The sequence below is a fragment of the Manacus vitellinus genome, unplaced genomic scaffold, assembly GCF_001715985.3.
Source record: "Manacus vitellinus isolate BGI_N305 unplaced genomic scaffold, ASM171598v3 scaffold_47_pilon, whole genome shotgun sequence".
In the NCBI taxonomy this organism is placed as follows: domain Eukaryota; kingdom Metazoa; phylum Chordata; class Aves; order Passeriformes; family Pipridae; genus Manacus; species Manacus vitellinus.
Genome location: NW_021940585.1, coordinates 3351613 through 3365343, shown reverse-complemented (window position 1 = coordinate 3365343; position 13731 = coordinate 3351613).

The following is a 13731-nucleotide window of genomic DNA, read 5'->3' as shown; positions in this document are numbered from 1 at the left end:
CGGAGATCTAGCTTGCAATGCTGTTCAAATCCTTTAATCCATAAATAGGATTCCAGCCAGAGCTGGGCTGCCTTCCAAAACTGTAATCTCCAGTATATGAATTATTACAAAAAGATTAGGGTGTTTCAAGTAATAACATTTCAAATAAATCAGCTTTCATGAAGGAACAACAAACTAATATCGGAAATAACAATATAAAGACATTTATATAGCCACTTGCTGGAATAACTTCACTAACCAGAGGGATTCTTTTCTCATTTGCATCTATTTTTTTTTTCCTCTTGAGGAACAGACCTTTGCCTTTGTCCCCTCACTGCAGAGCAGTCAAGGTGCTGCTGTCTCACAGCTCAGCCCTTGGAGCCACCAGCTCTGTTTTTTGGGGGTGGAGAGGTGTGTTGGTGCTCCTGCTCTCTCCAAGCCTTCAGCTTTCCATAATGCCACCATGGGCATGGTCAGATAATCCTGAAGGCCAGAAACATTCCCTCAACTCCATTTTAATAACGATGAGCTGGGATTTTAATTATTATTCTGAGTGCATTTGCAAAAGCCCTCCCTTCCCCACACCCCCCCGTGCAGGGAGGGCTTAATAATTCTGCCTTCTTGATTATTTCCTGCTTCTTTTGGCAATAGTTACACCACGAATTTGTTGTGCTTTGCTTCCCTACGTTGGCACAGAAAGGAACCAAGTGCCCAGAGCTCAGAGCAGGGAGAGGAGAAATGAGGAGGCACAAGGTCTGGGCAGGTGGGAGGGCAGGAAAGGAGAGGTGGAAAGGAGCAGAGCTAAAAGGCCACTGTCCCTCGAGCTCCTGGGGACTGGGCAGGGGCTCAGGGACAGCCAGGAGAGGCAAAGTGTCCTTTGGTCTGAAGGCAGAGGCCTGGGAACAAAGGGCTGGATGAGCTCAGCACCATCCCTGGGATGCTCCAGGTTGCCTAGTGACAGACCTGGAGCCCGAGGTGCCCGTGGATTTATGGAATTCCTCCCCTCCTTCCGAGCTCTGGGAATAAATGACACATCTCAGTTCCTTATTTATCCCTTTGTGAAGCTTAATGGGCAGTTGTGAGCAGAGTATTGAGCCTTTCACGGGGCAGGGCAGGCTGGTTTCCTGATTTGCACCACATCAATAGACAGTGGAATATGGACTCTACTCTTCTTATTTAGCTCTTTAAAGAAAACTTATCCAAAAAAACCCCACTGCAAAACTATGCATCCTAAATATAAACCAAACCTGGGGCCAATTAGGAGCCTCTGGTTTGAATTCAGACCTCATCACAGTATTGAAAAGGTGAAAAAGCTCCTGCCAGGTGCAGTCCCAGCCTGCAGGGATCTGTCCTGGGACCACCAAACACCCAGACAAACAGCCCCAAAATGTCATCTTGGCATCCTGTTTCCATCAATTGTTCTTATTCTTATAAACTCATCCCCCCCTCCCAAGACTTTCAAAATCCAATCCCACCTAAAACTCCTGAAATTAGATCTTTAATAAAAGATACCCAGTGTATTATCAGAAACAGCTCTCTTGGACATTTTATATTAAAAAAAAAAAAAAATTTGATGGTCCCCATAATTTTTGGTGAGTTTCTTCAGATATTCAACTGTGATTTACAAGGAACATTTTGCCCCTTATCTGATAAATTACACCAGGACACAATGGGGAGTGAATAGGAGGTGAATTAGTGCATCTGATTTTCAAAGGCTTTATGACAAGGAAAACTAGAGACAGAATTTTTATTTTTTTTAAAAAAAAAAAAGCTATTGATGCAGGGAAAACATCCAACCACACCTGTGATTTTCAAAGCAGCACTCCCATGATATTACAGCTCTAAACTCTCCTGGTGCTCAACTTCCCCCTCCCCGAGTGGCAACACCATCATTAAAAACTATAATCTTAGCAAGCATATCTCAGTTACTCCAGATTGAAATGCTCTCAGTTGAAGCCTAAAAAACCAACAAAAACCCCACAATGTTTCTTTTCCTTTTCACCTTCTAATGGCCAGTAACACAAACAAGTCATAATCACATGAAATATGGCTTTTTTTTGCCAGGCTATAATTTTTTTTCCTGCTATGCATTAAGGTGAAGAGCAACACCTTGGTTAGAGACTGGCAGCACACACAGACAACATTCTTTTTCCCCTGGAATTCATCTTCCAGCCATTTCAAATGGAGCTGAAACTTTGACATGCACACTGTCAATGGTGGAGAAGAATTATTATTATTCCCAGAAAATTTAAATAAATCAGGTCAAACTTTACAAGCAGCTTTCCCACCCACTGTGCAGAAAGCTCCCAGTTCCTTCTCTCCCCTGCTCTGCTGCTCCTCAACACCTTCCACCTTAAACAAAGCATAAAACTGCCCCAGGAGCATTTCAGGGAGAAAAGAGGAATTCCAGCTCTCAGGAAGTCAGTGAAAAAAACCGACCAAAACTCCACCAAAACACAGAAATAAAGAAACACAAGCATTTAGAGGTACAAGAGGTCGAGTTTCCAGCACACACCATTTACTGGCAGCCAGCCACCTCAATCCTATTTGCTCCCTGAGCCAGTAGCAGCCAGAGCCAGAGTCACCTCCCAACTTCCAGAAGATCAGATATTTCATTTAACCAACTCACAGCAATGATTTCTTGCACTTTTTTTTTCCTGTCATGCAATGAACTCCTGTGCCCACCCCATGGCTCACACCATAAACCTTTGGGGTTTTTTCTCTAGACTCTTATTTCTCATACCTTTTTTGTTGAACGACCTCCAGTGAACCTCTAGTTCTCCTTTCAGAAACATCCTCTCAGGCAGAGCTCCCACACCTCCTCTGACCTTGAAGCAGAGTCTTTGCCATCCCCCAGGGACCTGCTGAGCCTCCTGGGGGATTTGATAATTCTTCTCAGCTGGGCTTTGCCCTACTGGGGACAACGGCAACGGGGCAATGGACAACAGCTGAGGAGCTGTAATTATGTCCTTAACGAGCTGTTGGAACTAGATGATCTTTAAGGACCTTCCAACCCATCCCCGTCATTCTTTGGCTTATCAACTCTTTCTTTGCAAAGTTTAGGGTGTTCCCTGCTTTGTGTTGTTACTGGGATCTGGGATTCCGTAGATAATACACAGTGTGTCCTGTCCAAAGCATTCTGCCACCCCCTGTGCACAGAAACCAGCCAGAGCCCCTGATGAACATGAATAAAGTTGTTTCCCTGGATTCACCAGCGTTTTTAATGCCTGTCATTAGGTCCTGATTGAACAAGATTAAATAAAAACCACCTTGCTCGTTCTCTCCTCACTCCTCGCAGCCTGTTTCCACCTGACTTGGGCTGCTCAGGGAGTCAACGAGGCTTTTGTGCATATATTACACTCAGATATGGCATTCAGATAAAATAATAACAACATCTGACAAAGTTTATTGTATTAAATAGAAGGTTGAGAATTCTTTTAACCTGCCGTGCGTGCGGGAGTTTGGCTGCACAGAAACAACAGAAAATAGCACAGATCACTGTGGAATAATTTGCTATTCATTTAGCTGTCAGGTGCACTTTTGAACAGAAGTTCTAGCACAATTCAGCTCTAATAAATAGATGCTTAAAATACACTTTGTGCTATGTAACAGTCTCCTTGCATTAAACTTAAAAACTCAATCAATAACCCAGAAAAATTCAACCCAACAGTGGCTGTTTTCCTGTTATTGGACCTTTTTGTCCCATAACCTGGACAAGCAGATTAAGTGCAAAGCATGTGCAGTGTAATAATTCCCTGCTCTGAATATTGCATTGCTGGGATCCATTAGCATTTCAGACAGGCTGTAATTAGGCACGATGGAACCATGTGGATTTTGGAGTTCAGGCTCATATCCAAAAATCCCAGGGTGAATTTTTTAACTAGTTCCAGAATTTTGGTGTTAAATGGCAACAGGACTTGCACAAAGTCTGTTCTCCCCACAGGTGAGCCCCAGCTCTGCTCCCAGCCCTGGGACAGCCGTGCTGGGAGGAGCATCCCAAAATCCTCAGCAGATGGTGTGTCCCGGGGAGAAGAGCTGGAGGTGAAAGACAGGGCTGTGCTTGAACCTGCAGAATAATTAAGGGACAGGCTACAGCCTAAAAACCACCCATGGAATTGCTGCCAGGTCATTATTAAATCCCTGCCAGGGATCAGTGCCCAACCTGGTCCTCAGTCCGAGGAAAAGGTGGTTGCGAAACTTTCAGACACAATTCCAGGAAAGTTTGGGGGTTTCTGAAACATTTTCTTTCCAAACATTAAAACTTGGGTTTGAGCTGAGTGCTGAAAGCTGGGAAGGACTGGAGGAGCATCTGGGATCTGCTTGGACACAGAATTCCTCTGACCCCAAGGAAAAGCAGCCCCGTGCCCACCACTCCAACTCTTGGCAGCCACGTGGCTGTTTTGAAATCTCTTTCAGCTTTTTGCTGCTGGGATTAAGATCTTGATTGCTTTTTGAGCCCTTTTTTTTTTCCTCCCTCTCCCTCTCTGATCTAATCTCTCACTGAATGTTGGTGCTGCAGCTCAGCACCAGCCACTGGGATTTATGTCTCTGTACCCACACGAGACATCAAGGTGAGATCAGCTCTTCTGTGAATTTTTCATGGCAAATTGTAGCCTTGCTCAAGCTGGCAGGGCTGTTTTCTTCTCCTAATGACTGGGGAAGCAGCACAGAGCCTAGAGAGAGAGATAAAAGTACTTCATGATGATTTGGTTGTCCACTTTTTTGACAGGGACAATATTCCAAGGACACAGCTTTCAAAATATTGTCCTGCTTGCCACTGAGCTTCCTGACTGATGTGTCAGACATTATCCAGTGGTGCAAAACCCCAGCCAAGTGGATGAGTTGAAGTTATCATTAGAGAATTTCTGGTGACCCCAAGTCAGCATTGAAAATGCCTCCCTTTGTATCATCTAAATCCTCCTTTTTATATTCTTCCAGGTTTTGCAGTGCAGATCAATCACTAAGACACGTCATAGCTCTGCTGTGCCCCTCTTGGGCCCTGTTTTCAGTTAACACCAGGGCAAGGTGAAGTGCCAGTGAGCCCATGATCTATGGCTCTGCTCTCGATCCACCCCCAGGAGCTGCTTGCCATGGTGTGCTTTGGGTCTGAGGACTGAAAACACCACCCCAAACTTCCTATTTTAGTGCTGCCTGATAACCTTGTAGGAGGATGTGGTGTTTTAAGGGATATACTCTGAATGCCCTGGAGGAAATCAATGGGCAGCCCCAAAACGAGCTTGGAAGGTCCAGACAGATGAGAAATCACAGAAGGGTTTGGGTTGGAAGGGACCTTAAAAATCATGTTGTTCCAACCCCTTTCCATGGGCAGGGATGCCACCCAGTAGACCAGGCTGTTCAACCCCCCATCCAACCTGTCCTTGAGCACTTCCAGGGATGGGGCATCCATGGATTCTCTGTGCAATCTGTGCCAGGGCCTCACCACCCACATTCCTTCTTAATATCTAAATCTCTCCTCCTTAATTTCAAAACCATTTCCTCTTGTCCTATCACTGTTTGCCATGTAAAAAGTCACTCTCTATCTTTTTTACAAGCCCCCTTCAAGTACTGAAAGGTTAAAGCAGATGAACTATCTCCTGTAACAATAAACCCAGCTCAGCAGCCCTTCTTGCTTCACATCACTTCTGGCTGGAGTGGTGGAAAGAAAAACCCCTGAACTTTGATGTCAAGCTTGCAAAATAAAATAAAAAAAAAGCTGTGTTCATGTTTATCCTTCCCCTGCCTCGATGGCACCTCGTTAGTGCTGGGTGTGCTGGAAATGATCTCCCCCTGAAATCACAGAATCCCAGACTGGTTTGGGTTGGGAGGCACCTTAAAGCTCATCCAGTGCCACCCCCTGCCATGGGCAGGGACACCTTCCACTAGCCCAGGTTGCTCCAAGCCCTGTCCAACCTGGCCTTGGACACTTCCAGGAGATTTGGTGCATCTGATCCAGCTTATGAGTTGCTTTGGGCCAGCGTGGGGGTAAAAGCCAGTGATCCCTTTTATTTTAACAGATGAGCCTGAGCCTTTCCAATTTCCTAGCAACCTCAAACCTGACTGCAGCAGCCTGTCACCCTCCAACCTGCTCCCTGAACACTCACTGGTTTTTTCAGCTGTTATCTCACGAACATTTGAAGTCCTTTTTGCCACTTTCATACATTTTTTTTTCAGTAACTTTTTTTTCTTTTTTACATTACTTAGTCTTTTTTAATATAGAGTTCCTTTTCTTTGATCCTCACAGTTTTTTCCTCCCAGTTCCTCTGATAATTTTTTAAAAGGAACCACGGTAACTTTGAAAGGCCTTTCCCCACGTCCAGGCTCCTCAGCGTGGCTGAGATCCCTTCCAAACCTTTAAGAATTGTAAATGTGACCTTGCTCAGAAAATGCAGAAAGTGTCACCTCTTATAACGTATAAGACAGGAAAAGACTGTAATTTATAGGGCTAAGTACAAAGGGCTGTTTTTCTTTGAGCTAATTAACTGGAAGAAGAGGATAACTAATTAACTGGAGAGACACCGAAGGAAATATGAGGTTGTAGCAAAGCCCTGTGACTTTGGATGCTTCTTTTCATCTTCTGGATGGATTGTTGAGGACCAAGCTGTGCCAGGGGCTGGTGTGTGGCCCTTCCCTCTCCTCTGCTCCTCCTTGGCCTGATATTTTGGTTCCCAAACCCCCCAGACTGCAGTGCTGCCCTCACCTCCCCAGGGAACCGTGTGTGAAACCCACTGAGTCAGCCAAGTCCCATCCCAAGGGAGAGCTGCACTTCCCAGGATGAGATTGTACTTAATTCCTGTTCACACCCCCAAATACATCCAGTGATTCCTTGATCCCTCCAAAACTCAAACTGCTGGCCCTGCAGGATTTCATGGCTGCAGGCTCTGGGGCATCACCTCTGGTGACACAAATTTGGGAAGTTTCTGAAGGGAAACTGAGGAATCTCCAGTGGGGCAGTGCCTTCCCCTCCTTCCCTCTCTGCCCTGGAAATCCATTAAAAGGCACGTTTAGGGGAATAGGCTTCAAAAATAAGTAACCAGTGTGCATGCACTTGATAAGACCCACAAAATTAATCACAATAAATGACACTGTTTAATGGAGAAAATGGTACCTGCCATGGCTGTTACCTAGAAAGGAAGCAGTTCAATTAAAAGCTACCAGGCTACTTTAGGAATTTTCTAGGCAGATACAGTTTCTTGCTGGATTCTTCAATCTGGCCAGAGCTGATAAAAGGGCAGCAGAAAAATCTGTGCAGGAAAAGCCCCTTGTCCTAAAGAAGGAATGCTTTTCTGTGTTGCTGACAGCAGGTATTTGCTTGGTGTCACTACAGCCTAATCCAGCACTCCCTTGTCTCCTAACCCTGTTTTGGGGTGAATCTGAGGAGTCCCAAAATGGGTCTATCAGGTTTTTCCTAGAAAAATTCCCAATCTCACCAAACCCTGTGAACTCCAGTGTCTTTTCAGTGCCATTTAAGTCCCTGTCTCTCAGAACCCTGGTGTGACCCAGGTCCCTCCGAGAGGATTTCGCTTCCCAACTCCAAGCTCAGCTCAACTCCAATCGGAATTTCTCCCTCTCAGTACACAGCAAATGACTCTTCCAATAATGTTGTGCTGTCCAGCACACACACTGCATGTCAGGTGCCATAAAAGTAAGGCAAAACAATCTGCAGCACAAACCTCTCTCATTATTTTACTCTCGCCGCTGCAATTATTTTTTTCCTGTATCACGGGCGAGGAGTTCCATAAATTACAGAGTTATCACCCAGCTGATCTGCTTCTGAGCGTGCTCTGGACCTGCTTCCAGCACCAAACTGTCAGACAGCAGCCTGCTGGAATTTAATGTCTGCAGACACATCCTGAGATGCCTGGGAGCAAAGCTGAGGCAGAAAGGTTGCTTGTTTAGGGACTTGCTCTGTAGTTCCTCCGAGGATGCAGCTCCATGAATATCTTTACCCTGACTGGGAGGGGACTTAATTTCATTAAATTCAATAAATTGCATGATTCCATTTGCTGCTGAAGCATTTCTTCCAAGGGAGCCCCAGCCCAAGCTGTCCCTGGGGCAGCAAGGACTGCAATGATACCCCAGGACTGCTGTTTTTTGGTGATGTCTCTCTGTGAGACGTCCCAGGGAAATCCCTGGGGAGGGATAGAACACACAGACCTGGGCTGAGAGATGATGTTCCCATTTCTTGTCTAGAAGGGAAAGCAGCCTGGAATCTCCCCAGGGAGGAGCAAAAGGGAGCTTTTCCTGGTCTCTCCCATCTCCAGGGAGGCCGGAGAGCACCGTGCTCTGATCTCTCAGCTGCCCTCCTGCAGCAACAACGACCTCCTTTCATCTCCTCTGACATTTTCCTTTCCATTAGGATCCAGGGCTAGAAACAATTTGTCCAGGTGCTTTGCCTTTTCCCTTTTTTTTTTTTTATTCCCACAGCAAAGTGAATCATAAAAAAATCTCTGAAATTAGAGCAGGGAAAAGACCTTTTAGGCCATTCCAGTCTCCCCTTAGGGTAAGTGCCGACAGGATTCCCACAGTATGTTTTCTAGTGCTTTAATCAGTTCAATTTTCATACTGTGGGTCACAGAGGATTAGACAAGAGGAAGGTCTAGGGAAGCAGCTCTTCTTTTGTTTTTCTCAGCAAAATTCTGTTCTGGGCTAAACCAGCGGGAAACCAAGAGTATTTTGCTGAATGCTTGATAATTCAGAGTTCATGAGCCAGGGAGATAACAAAGAGGTGTCCTGAATCTGAAACACTTGTTTGAGGCTGATATTATGGCTACTACTAACAGGGAGTGATCATTACCCGTGCTTCCTTCAAGGTTTGATGTGACTGTCATCACATGGTCCCCCTGCTATGCTGGCAGCTGTCCCTGTCCCAGAAAAGTCATTAAAATCACTCCAAGATGGACTGCAGGTAACTTTGCAAAAGATAACTAAAGGGTTTAGAGCTTAATTCCCTCTGTCTGTCAAAAGCATGGAATATCTGTCACTGGTGAGCACAGGATCCATCCCCTGGACGTGCTCTGTGTTGACATTCTTACCAGGACTGGGTCAAAAATCCCACTGGGTCAAAAATCCCCAAAAATCCCACCTGCTCAGTGGGAACAGGTTTGGGGCCAGGCTGGAACACATCCCCAGCAGCACCAGTAGCTCCAGGGCTTTTCAAAGCTGGCCAGGATGCTCAGCCCTGGAGCCATATGAGTTATATCAAGCTGTAAAAACACTCTTTATAAGCTCAGCCTAATCTGTGTATTAAAGAAAATGTGTTATTGGAAATGCCTGGTTAAGGAGAAGGAAAGAAGGATGGACACACCAGGGAAAAAAGGGCTGGATGGAGAGCTCATGAAGACCTTGAGGCTTCATCTCCTGAGTTAAAAAAAACCTCTGTTTGACTCCTAAACTCCAGGACTGGATGTGTATTGGTAGCAGGGGCTGTGGAGCTGCACAAGGCAGAGGAGGAGCAGTCCCACCCCCCAAAATGCTGTGAGAGGTGAAGGTGGCAGAGGGGATGAGCTGGGCTTTGTGCTGCTCAGCACAGGCAGGGAGCTGGATCAACAAGGATGGGCTTGGATTTGACAACTATCAACACACACTAACAAGGGTTTATGAGTCCAGATGATAAACAATAATGAGAACAGCTGCATCCCCAATGAATCCTTCTTTGGAGAGAGAATATAGGAGATTTCAGCTTATTCAAGTAACATTAGCTTGGGGCAGGGATAGATTGTTCTGCATTTTGACCTGATTTTGTAATTATCACTCCTTCATAGAAAGATGTGTTGTTTAAATATCCTCTAATTTGCTTTCAGAGATCATAAACCCTCTTTATTATCTGCTGCCATGTATCACAGGCAGATAATGCCTGACTTTTGCCTTCCTTGCTTGGAAAAGTGCATTTCATTCGGTGAAATAATGGAGGCATTTGTTCACCTTTAATACTATTTTCTGTGCTTCATTCCCTCTTACCTAATAAAGCAGCCTCCTTTGGAGGTCCACTCCTGTGATTACTCCTGACATGGATCCTGTACACAGCTCAGGGCACTGATGGGGGAGATATTCATCAAAAACCTGCTGCCAGAGGATCACCCAGGAATGGCTGCTCCCAGGTTTTATCTGTTCCATTTAATTTAAAGATTTTTTTCCCAAAATTACTTGTAATTAAGGTGTTTTTCCATGACAGAATGAGGGTGTCTTAGGCCAGCACCAGGATGGGTGACAGCCAGGAGCCCTCTCTGATCAGAAGCAAAACCTTTCCCCATCCCAACAAAACCAGCTCAAGTGCTTAAAACCCAAGGATCACTCAAATTCTCCACATTCACACCAGAACCCTCCATCTGTGGGTTTGTTACACACACAGCCACAGTTCTTCCCATAAAAAAAGGGCTTCCTTGCATCACTCTGAGCAGATTTGAGCTCTGGTTTTATGCCTGCACAGCACTTTTTTTTTTTCCTGGATATTTGCAAGGCTTTTAAAAATATGAAATAGTTACTGCTCGTGCTTTCTCGAATGTATCAATTATTTTTAATTTCTCAAAACTGCTACTGTGGCATACAAATAGAGCAGAAATGAGAAGGGCTTTTTTTTTTTCCTCAAGAGGAGGGTTTAAACATCCCCAGACAAATTCAGAGGGGGAGGAGAACTGCAACAGTAGCTCGTTCCCTACATATTTTTATCTGCTTTTAAGGCAGTTGCTGTTTATATATTCTATTATATGGCTAATTATTCATTCTCTCTCAGGCACTGTGATTTGCATTGTGTATTTTATTATTATTTGTGTTGCAGGGTGTTTGTTTAATCATTCTACAGACACACAGCAAGAGCCAGATTTGTCATCTTCACAGAATTATGGAATGGTTTGGGTTGGAAGGGACCTGAAAGTTCATCTCATTCCATCCTCTGCCATGGGCAGGGACACCTTCCACCAGCCCAGGTGGCTCCAACCTGGCCTTGGACACTTCCAGGGATGGGGCAGCCACAGCTTCTCTGGGCAACCTGTGCCAGGGCCTCACCACCCTCCCAGGGAACAATTCCTTCCCAATATTCCACCCAAACTTCTTCTCTTTCAGTTTCAGCCTTACCAGGCTCTGGGTAGCCATGGCTTTGGACTTGGAGCTGCTCCAAAGGGAATTTTCACATGCAAACTTTTGGTAAAGCCAAGTTAAGGGAGGAGGGGAGGGAAAGAGGATTAAGGTCCCTCACATTTAATGGTGGAATAATCAGGTTTCCCAGAGAAGCTGTGGCTGCCCCATCCCTGGAAGTGTCCAGGGCCACGTTGGAGCAACCTGGGCTAGTGGAAGATGTCCCTGCCCGTGGCAGGGGGTGGAATGAGTTGAACTTTCAGGTCTCTTCCAACCCAAACCATTCCATGATTCCTGTGCCCATGGGAGCCAGGGCTCTCCCTGTCTGCAACCTTTTTATTTTTTTCCCACCACACAGACCCACAAACACAACTTCTGAGCTGCAGGGACGGGCAGGGGGAAGGGGAAATCACCCTGTGGGGGATTTTAACACAGATAATTCCTTACAGAAACAATTCCCAGCACTCCTGGCTGAGTGACCCAGCGTCACAGCTCAGCACAGGGATAATATGTGACGTCCAGACACAGGGCTGGCATTTCCCATAACTGCCCAGAAATATGGGACACTTTCCCTCATTTTACTGCATGGAATTGATATGAGGCCAGGAGCTGCTGGCAGATTAAATTTTACAACCCATGACACACCAAGGCCTTGACTCAAAAATTACTTGCACTCCACTCTAATTAATTCACGTTCTGCCCATTCAGACGTGGGGGATATTTGCTGCTTCTTCTGAGGGAAAAAATTTGGAAGCCCAAAGCAGGACTTAAACCCAGCCAGGAATGTGGGAAGGTGAGAAGGAGCAAGGAAAGGAGAAACCATGGAGAGAATAATCAGGGCAACACAGTCTGCACCCCAGGCTGTCACCTCTGCTCTCGGAGGGGAAGCCCAGGAACGGTTTTAACACAGCAAAGCAATTACTGAGAGAGAATAAAATCTGTTCGTAATGAAGGGGCTTTTGGTGCTTGCAGAGTGAGCAGAGAGGGCTGAGCAAAGATCAATCATGCCAGAACACCCATATGCTCAAAGGCTCCCCAGACAGGCACCCCCTGGAATTCCGAACGGATGCGCGGGAATGCTGACTCAGCAGAACACGGTTTTTTCCACACACACAAAAGCATTCCAAAAGCAACCCAGGGCTTTGCCAGGTTCCCTCCCCGGGAATCCTGTCAGACTTATGTTTTAAACCCCACCACAGCCCACGTTGGAAATAATTCCCAGCATGGCTGGGCTCCTCCTGGAGTGAAAACACGGGATGGATGGAGCTGGCTTTCCTCTAAAGGAAATTTTTTTCTTTTTTTTTTTAAAAAAGAAGCTATAATTATGCCAGGAGAACATTCATTTGCTTGTTAAAAATTTGAAGGGGAAACTTTAATGATGGTAGGAAGAAAAATCAGATCTTCTTGTTAAAGTACATTCCAAGAGAACTCGTGTGCTGGACAGCACATTAAGCATCAAAGACTCATCAGTGATTCATAGAGGACTTTTTTTTCTTGGTGACATGAATTATTTTCATGGGAAAAGATATGAAGATGTCTCAGACGAAGAAAAGGAGGGAAGATATTTTCATTCCCTGTCCTTGGGAAGTAAATAGTGTATAAATAAACCTTAAGCTTTAAAGGCCGTTAGAGAAAACGACCCACAACATTCTATTTATTTTTCGTTATGTTAACACAGCAAAATGGGTTCTAATCCCTCAAATTCGACTTGGAATTGCAAATGGCTTGTTCTGTTTGCAACTAAGCTATGGGAAAATGAATATATAGTGCAAGTTGGTTTATATTTTTCCTTGCTAACTCCTTGCTTAGAGGATGGAGTACATTTCTCCTGGGTTGGGTGGGATCTGCTGCCAGCACCTGGGTGCTGCCCTTGGGTGCTGCTAATCACTTCTGGAATTATAGGTACTAATCACCTATTGATACAAGTTCAGCTCAAATCAACAGTGTTGGAAGAATAATATTATTGCTGCTAATAATCCTCTTTCTGAGGAAGGATCTCGAAATGTTAATTAGGCATGACAGTAATAAATTAAGCCCTGCCTTCACACCAGCATTAGAGCATTTTGCTTAACATTGGATCACAAACAGGGACACTGAGGCAAGGAGAGCTAATCTGCTTTCATTTACACACCCCTAATTCCGGAATAATTCCTTTGCAGTTCCTAATATGCTTTGGAAGAGCACAGAGAGAGCACACACCGGATTTGGAAACTGTTAAACCCGATTTGAAGGTAGGTGAACACAAGCAAAATGCATTTTCACGGGATTTGCCACGTAAGGAAGGCACAGATCTGCCTGTGGATGCTGGGGTTCAAGTCTTGCCTTTTCCTTTCCCCCACCAGCTCTTCCCAGGGGCTTCTCCCAGTCCATTGTTGTCACCTCCCACCTTGTCTCTCAGCTGGGATGCTCCTGAGCTGCTCTGCTCTCAGAGGTGGGTACTAACAATTACTATAATGCAAATAATAACTCTGGGATGTTAATGAAGGACACAATTAAAGGCAGCCAAGCATTTATTCCTGGAAACAGGCTCATAAATCCCATCACTCAGCTCAGATGAGCAAAGGACCATCCAGGCCATACCCTGGGTCCAGCTCTGCCCTGGTGGGTGCTCAGGATGGCAGGAGGAGCCCTCCCAACACCAAATATCCACATTTAATTCAGGAACTGACATTTAGAGGAAAA